The 7,485-nt window shown below is 41.5% G+C and overlaps 1 protein-coding gene across 1 annotated transcript in view; it reads right to left on the reverse strand.

Moving 5' to 3' along the window:
- The window catches only part of mgaa (MAX dimerization protein MGA a), a 46,109-nt gene extending 40,050 nt beyond the window's left edge, over window positions 1-6,059 (reverse strand). The window contains exon 1 of the mRNA XM_020621321.1: window positions 4,238-6,059. The gene's annotated coding sequence lies outside the window, so the exon portion shown is untranslated. The remainder of the gene's footprint in view (window positions 1-4,237) is intronic.
- Between the last annotated feature and the right edge of the window lie 1,426 nt (window positions 6,060-7,485).

The following is a 7,485-nucleotide window of genomic DNA, read 5'->3' on the forward strand; positions in this document are numbered from 1 at the left end:
TAATTGCTGACCAGCTTTTTGCATGTCTCCACTGGTATTTTTGCCCATTCATCTTTAGCGATGAGCTCCAACTCTTTCAGGTTGGAGGGTCTCCTTGCCATCACCCTCAGCTTTAGCTCCCTCCACAGATTCTCAATTGGATTCAAGTCAAAACTCTGGCTGGGCCACTGCAAAACGTTAATGTTTTTGTCTGCTAAACATTTCTTCACCACTTTTGCCGTGTGTTTTGGGTTGTTGTCGTGCTGAAATGTCCACTGGTGCCCAAGGCCAGGTTTCTCTGCAGACTACCTGATGATGTTGTTGAGAATTTTGATGTATTGCTCCTTTTTCATGGTGCCGTTTAGTGTCATTAGGTTCCCTGGTCCACCAGCTGAAAACCACCCCCCAAAGCATTAGGTTCCCACCACCATGTTTGACAGTGGGGATGGTGTTCCTAGGGTTGAAGGCTTCTCCTTTTTTACGGCAAATGAAGGCTACATCATTGTGGCCAAACAATTCAATTTTTGTTTCATCTGACCATAAAAAGTCTTCTTCTTTGTCAAGACGGGCAATTGCAAAGGCCAAGCGACCTTTTGTGTGCCTTATCTGGAGAAGTGGTGTCCTCCTTGGTCAATGTCCGTTGGACTGTCTGCCTTGAGATGTTGCCACCAGCAGAGCCCAGATTCATCACGATGGCCTTGGTGGTGATCCTTGGATTCTTTTTTTACCTCTCTCACTAACCTCCTGGCCAGCACAGGTGTCACTTTTGGCTTCCGACCACGTCCTCTGAGATTTTTCACAGTGCAGAACGTCCTGTATTTTGTAATACTTTGCACTGTAGCCACTGGAACTTCAAAACATTTAGATATGGTCTTATCGCTCTTTCCTGAGTTATGAGCAGCCACAATGCGCAGCCGCAGGTCCTCAGTGAGCTCCTTTGTCTTAGCCATGACTGTCCACAAACCAACAGCAGAGAGCTTCTGTTTTTCACCTGTTGAGTTGATTAAAACAGCTGTTCCCAATGAATCAGTGTAATTAGGATGCTTTAGAACAGCTTGGACTATTTGGAATGGTATAGAACTTTGGATTTTCCCATAAACTGTGACAATTTGCAAAGGGTATGAATAATTTTGGACATGCCACTTTTTGTTCAAATGTAAATAAAAGCTGAGAAATATTTTTTTCCAATGATGCTTCTTGTACATCGTATTATTATCTTTTGGGAGACGCCTGTGTCATTTCCTGTCAAAAAAATACTTGCTAGTTGAATTAAAGTAACTTTAAGTCAGAATTTGCCAAGGGTTAGAATAATTTCTGGCTTGACTGTATATAAAAATAAAGTTTCAAATTTATGACCTGTGGAGCTATCACACCCCCAGAGAGGATCATATCCTTTGTAGCCCCTAACGTGAGCCTGCACAGCTTGGTGCGAGTAACAGCGGCCACACACCGACTTCACCTACTGTCAATAATGCCTTTAACATCATCAGGACATGCGTGGTATTTGCTCATGAACTGCAGTCATGTGTTATTTTGTGGGCTAATTATCGTGCGTGAATTTAAGTGCCAGATCAGAGCTTCTCAAGCACAAGAGTGCAGTTCCTAAGAGTAATTGTGTGAAGAGTTGGTATGGGAGACTGTTGATGAGAGAGGCTGCTGAACTTAATAGCTAAGCTAGCCTACTGCTCAGAGAGTGAGTGTGTGCGCTGCACTCACACCAAGGTGCGCAGGACTCACGCTATTACGAGAAAATACAGTAGCATATATCATCGTAAGGAGAAAATACAGTATGTCATAAAAACAACTAGAAAATCTTGTCTTTTACACTCAACTGTTTGAAAACAAAAAACCTCGGGCTGCTATACAGCAGTGAACTGAAATTCAGCAAACATTAACTCTGTTGTAAAAAGCAGCTTTGTCTTTTAACCAAGGTGAAACCTTTTTTAACACACAAGGATCTTGAGAGAGCAGTTCATGCTTTTATCAGCTCTAGGATAGACTACTGTATGTTTGTGGAAATCAGTCATTACTTTCTCACTTTCAGTTCGCCCAAAATGCTGCTGCTCGTGTCATTACTAATGCACGTAAATATGATCATATTACACCTGCTTTGCAGTCATCTTGTTATAAGGAGAAAGCTTCTGGTTATAACAAAATAGAAGTTTTGTCATGGTGGCAGGCGGGTTTTGTGCACACTATAAAAAAATAGAAGTTTTGTCATGGTGGCAGGCGGGTTTTGTGCACACTATAAAAATATAATCCCGGATGCTCCGAAAGCCGAGTGGTTACATCAGAAGCCTGGTGCTGCCATGACGTTGCCCACCATCACTGTGTATTTTTAATGGGCGTGTTCAATAAAGACATGATCAGGACTGTGTTTTATCGCCTTAGAAATATTGTGTTTGTTGATATTTGTGACTTCAGTGAAGATCAGGTCACATTTCATTACCAGTTCATGCAGAAAACTGCAAACAGTGCTGTGACTTTTTCTTGCGACTGTATGTTTACCATTAGTACATGTTAAGGTGATTCTATATGCATTTGGTTTCACTGGAGTCATTACGTCCCATAGTGGCCAGATGTATTTCACCTAACTTAAGTATTTTTGCTGCGGCTTATGAATAACACAAAATTAATCTGGTGATGTCCAATATTTTTGTTCATCACTTAATCAAATATGCAGAGACAAATCAAAACTGCAACCTATGTCTCATCCTGTGTCTTCTGTGCCACAGCTATTGTGTTCAGAAACTATTGATACTTGATATGTTCATTCAGTGGTGATCAGGTATGTTTTTATCAATACATCAAACTTGCTAACTCATATGAAACGGTACTGTGTGAAAACAAATATCATTGCTGCAAGGACAAAACAAGCACAGTACAAACACTGCTTCCTTCATCATTTCCACAACCTTTCCCTGGCTACTGGAGCACTTAGTAGTAGATTGCAGCAGTATTCGAAAGATGAGTTTCCAAGTAACATCATCAACAAGATGCATGCACACTAGGTAGAAAACAAAGCACAATGAATGTGACTACATGGAAAGAAATATTACACGGACTTATGCAGTAAACTACTGCAATTGCTCAAAGGAAGACTGAAAAATGTCAGCGTCCCCAAGAGGAAACATTCCTTCCAACGGAGAATGACAAAACTATAGCTTTAGCAATAAAGAGAGACTGGGATCCTTCTGGCCTCAGTGGTCATAAGAGCCTTTGCAGTGCTCATGTCATTTCCAAGTGTTTCTAACTAATTTTAGCTTGGTAAAATTAAAGGGAACTGCAGTTTGCAAGCTAGTTAGCTTTGTATGTTTGAAATAATTCCACAGTAGAGCAAACTAAACTTTACATGGCTGGTTTGGATCTGAATATTGGATTTGTTGATCACCATTAAAATACAAAGTAACACCTCACATAGCATTTGAAATTTGTTGCAAGATCCATCCATTTCGGAGGAGAAAACAGAACTTATCTAAATTGTTACCGGCCAAGTGCCATGTCTTTCAACACTCACCATTTTGAATAAATTCTTTAAATATATATTATTAGTCATCCAATTACTAATTTCTTTAGTTTGTGTTTTAAATACGAAGCACCTGTGAGTAATTTCTCAAAGATGACAACCTGAATAAAGCCACAAAACACCAACCCAACCCCATTTAGTGGGAATCTGCTTCGAGTAAAGCCAGGGTCATAACATACAGATGTAAAGCTACCAAAGAAATGAAAAAACAACAACAAAGAGACTTATGCCCCCTATTCTGTCCATGCCTGGTAATAACAAAACCACAGTCCAATATCAGGGTAGGCAAGAAAAGAGTTAAATTCAAGACTTTCTTGGCATTTAAGAATTCATAATACCTTCTGAGAAAGCTGAATAAGAGGCTTTCTAATAGTTTTTTTTCAGAACTTATTACTAATATCCCTAAAGACTGCATGTTTAAATTGGTCTGCACGTTCCCATTTAGCAATAGCATGCAAAACTTAATTTTAAGAAAAACACTAATTTTGTTGAAGAAACTTTTTGATCTTGTGGCATTCAATAACCAAGTCCAACTAGTTTCGCCTCTGCATCTTTTAGATCAATGCATTACATGAAATGTTCAAGAAAAATGAGCTAGCTAGCAGCAGGCCTCAGGCTGCGAGCAGTAATGGCGTCCCCCTCCCCCAAATACCCAAAGCCCACGGTCGGTTTGTATCGACCCTCTAGGACCACCAACCGCACGCCAGTTACCTTCTCCGAGCTTAAACGCACCGAGTGTTTCGACGATGCCACATAAATCCAACTGCTGTCGTCTGTTTTCACGTCGTTTAAGCCTCATCATGGACACCGTTGCGCTTTCTACCTGAGAAGGGGGGAAACAGCATGCGGTGTGCTTCACTGTAACGTCATCGTCTTTAATGCTACTGCGCAGTCTCAGACGCCATCTTGCTGCCGCCACCTAGTTCAAACTGTTCCCGGCGACTCTGAGCAGCGACACTGGAAACGGTTTCCCTTCCCCGTGGGAGGAGAGTTGTGGAGCGGCTGGACATTGTCTTCTGTTCTGTAGGTGTGCATCTGCTTGTTGGACTATTTGTCGTATGAAATCCGTCTGGATGCTGAGGACAGACGCCGTGGTTTGAGTAGGCCGCAGGTTGTCTTTCGTTTTGTCGAAGTCAAACTGGAATATAATTGCGTTTGATTGGCGTAAAATGGGCTCTATGCAGTGATGCTGGTGGTAATGTGTCCAGAACAACAACCGACGCTTTACGGTTAAAGCTCTGACAAAATGAAAGCCATTCCTGTGTGGACCCGCCACATTCAGCTTCGTTCAGAGGAAGAGACTGACTGTGCTCGGGGCTTTGTATATATAGATCAGGGTGGAATAAAGTGCAGTACAGTCCGTGGCACCAGTCAGGCAGAACTGATGAAGCCTCTTGGACGAGAGGTGAAACCTAAAGCTACATCCAGATGCTTTCTTCCACGTTTTTTCGGCGACCCAGATGACGGAGAATTTACACGGACATTGTGGCTAAGAAACGGTTAGACGTGGCACATAAGTGCCGCTTAGCTTCACATCACGTTTTTTCGTAGTATAGTCTGCCTGCTTGTCGAAATGGACGGTGTCTGAATACAACAGTGTTGTATTTCAGATTCTTCGGGCGCGACCTGGTAATCGTATATCAGCCGCCATGTTGTATCGTGTTTTAGCCACGTTCAGACCGGGGCAGCAGCGGAATCCATTCTGTTCTGACCAAGATGGAAGCCGAAGACAGCGAGGGCTGTTGTGATAGTGCGGACTCATTAATTTAATACACTAATATATCAACACATCCAGAGGGAAGTGGTATTTAGAATGTGGTTTTCCTGTGATGGCGATGCAGTACGGTTAGGTTAACTCTGGAGATCCTACGAGGATCCCAGCCTGGAACGAACAAAGGGCTTCGCCCATGAGTTGCTGCTGTGGAAAATTCTGAGCCCAGTAGTTAAATAATCCAGAACAGAAATCTGTAGTATTTCAAAACAGGAAAGTAGAAAATCGAGGTAAAGTAAACTACTTATTCCAATACTGTATTAAGTACCAATTCGAGGCATTTTATTTTTATGCAACTTTCTACACATTCACAGGAAAATATTGCACTTTAATTGCACTACATTTATCTGACAACTTAGTTGATTCACAAATTAGGGTTATGTATACAAAACAAAGCAAGTGGGCTTCTGACAATTTGCAAGATATTTTGGTTTTTTTTATTTTTTATTTTTAGATTTTTGCTTGAGCATTTTAGCAATAAAATGCAGCTCCACCCATGAATAATACAACTATAACAGTTTTAAGTATGGAATATTTGTAATACTTTAAGTGCAGTTTTCATGATTAGCCCAAACATTTATTATATTAACATTTCTAATAGTGGACTGTTACTTGCAACAGATCTGTTGATAGTATTATAATACTTGACTATTTTCAGTGCGGTTCTATACCTTTGAATATTTCTTGGATAATGCTTTAAACTAACTAGTTACAACTTTACTACATGTAAAGACTCAGGTTAACAGCTAGGGCTTCACACTGCAGTTGCAGTTGTTACTGTGTTATTACCTGGGAATTCGTGGTCCTTTCCTGTTGAATGCAGAAGTCGAAATTTCCAGGGTCCGATTCGGAAATAGAACGCCCCCGGAGTCGGATTTCTGACCGTTAAGTCGGACAGATTTCACCAACCCCGACCTCAAAATCCAAGCTGCTGCTCTGCATCAGTAGTAGAGAGGTGTAGAAATATAGAGAAAGTGAAGGTACATCACGCCGCGTTGAATGTCGGGAGGGGAGCACCAGTTTGGGAGGTAACGCTCTATTTACTAACTGGTAATTCAGAATGGGTAACGTTAGCCAACTCGTAGTGGACCTACGATCCCGCCTACGAGAACGACAGAGAAATGATGGCACCCTGATCTCAACTCTCGGTTCGGGAGCTAACGCTGGCTAGCAGCTGTCGACAAATAGCACAAACACTGCAGGTGACTCAAAACTGTTCTGTCTGTGCTCAAACAATGCTAAAATTGACGTTTGGACGTAGTTAACGCACCTGCTACTGTATTTAGTCATATGGGATAGTATTTAGTTTAAAAATTAGCTTATAGCTGTGAATAGTGTACATCTTTGATGGATAATGTGAGATCTTCCAAAATAGAACATCTGCCCCAAATTCAACACGGTACGACGACAACTTCACATCGTCTATACACTACGTACATCTCATTAAAACAGTCGTACACACACTACTGTCCAGTATCAATGTGTGAACATACTACCAGTGTTTGCATGCGCAAAATACCACATGGCGCGTTGTTATAAACTGGTATTGATAACAACGGCTAACATGCTCCGATGTAAATAGTATGCAGCATCATGTCTAAGGAATAAAATCAACGGATGTGGCGCATGCGCTGTAGGCCAATGGATGGTTTACCGCCTTTTTTGCTTTAGTGTCTGAGTAGGTGTTATGATTGTGCGTGCGTGTAACTATTATTCGCCACCTGGCGTATTTCTCGGACCGACTGCAATGGAGGCAAATATAAAATGAGCCACAGCGACATCTAGAGAACTGCTAGCTCCATGCTAACTGGTATATTAATGTCTATGAAGAAGCGGCTAGAGCTGGTTAGCTAGGCGTCTGCTGGGTTAATCACAAATAAGTCCACGGGAGCAAAAGTTTTAAATAAACTTGCCAGAAATTGATCGAAGGGTTGGTGGACCTGGGTCCGAGTCGCCCGGCCCGTGTTAGCATCGGCAATTGAGGTTGGCGGGGCGTGTTTCTCAACTAAATCGCTGCTTTGCTGGACAAGTTTTCCATTTTTCCCGGAAACACGTAACCGTGCTGCTGAAAATAAGTAGGAGTACCCTAACTGTAAGCTTTTAAGTATTTTACAGCCTGATGTATTTAATCATCTTAAGTACTCAGTAAAATTTAAATAATAAAAAAAGTCAAGCCCATTAAAGTCTAGCTTACTTTTAACATGAAAAA

The sequence above is a fragment of the Monopterus albus genome, unplaced genomic scaffold (genome assembly GCF_001952655.1).
Source record: "Monopterus albus unplaced genomic scaffold, M_albus_1.0 scaffold258.1, whole genome shotgun sequence".
NCBI lineage: Eukaryota > Metazoa > Chordata > Actinopteri > Synbranchiformes > Synbranchidae > Monopterus > Monopterus albus.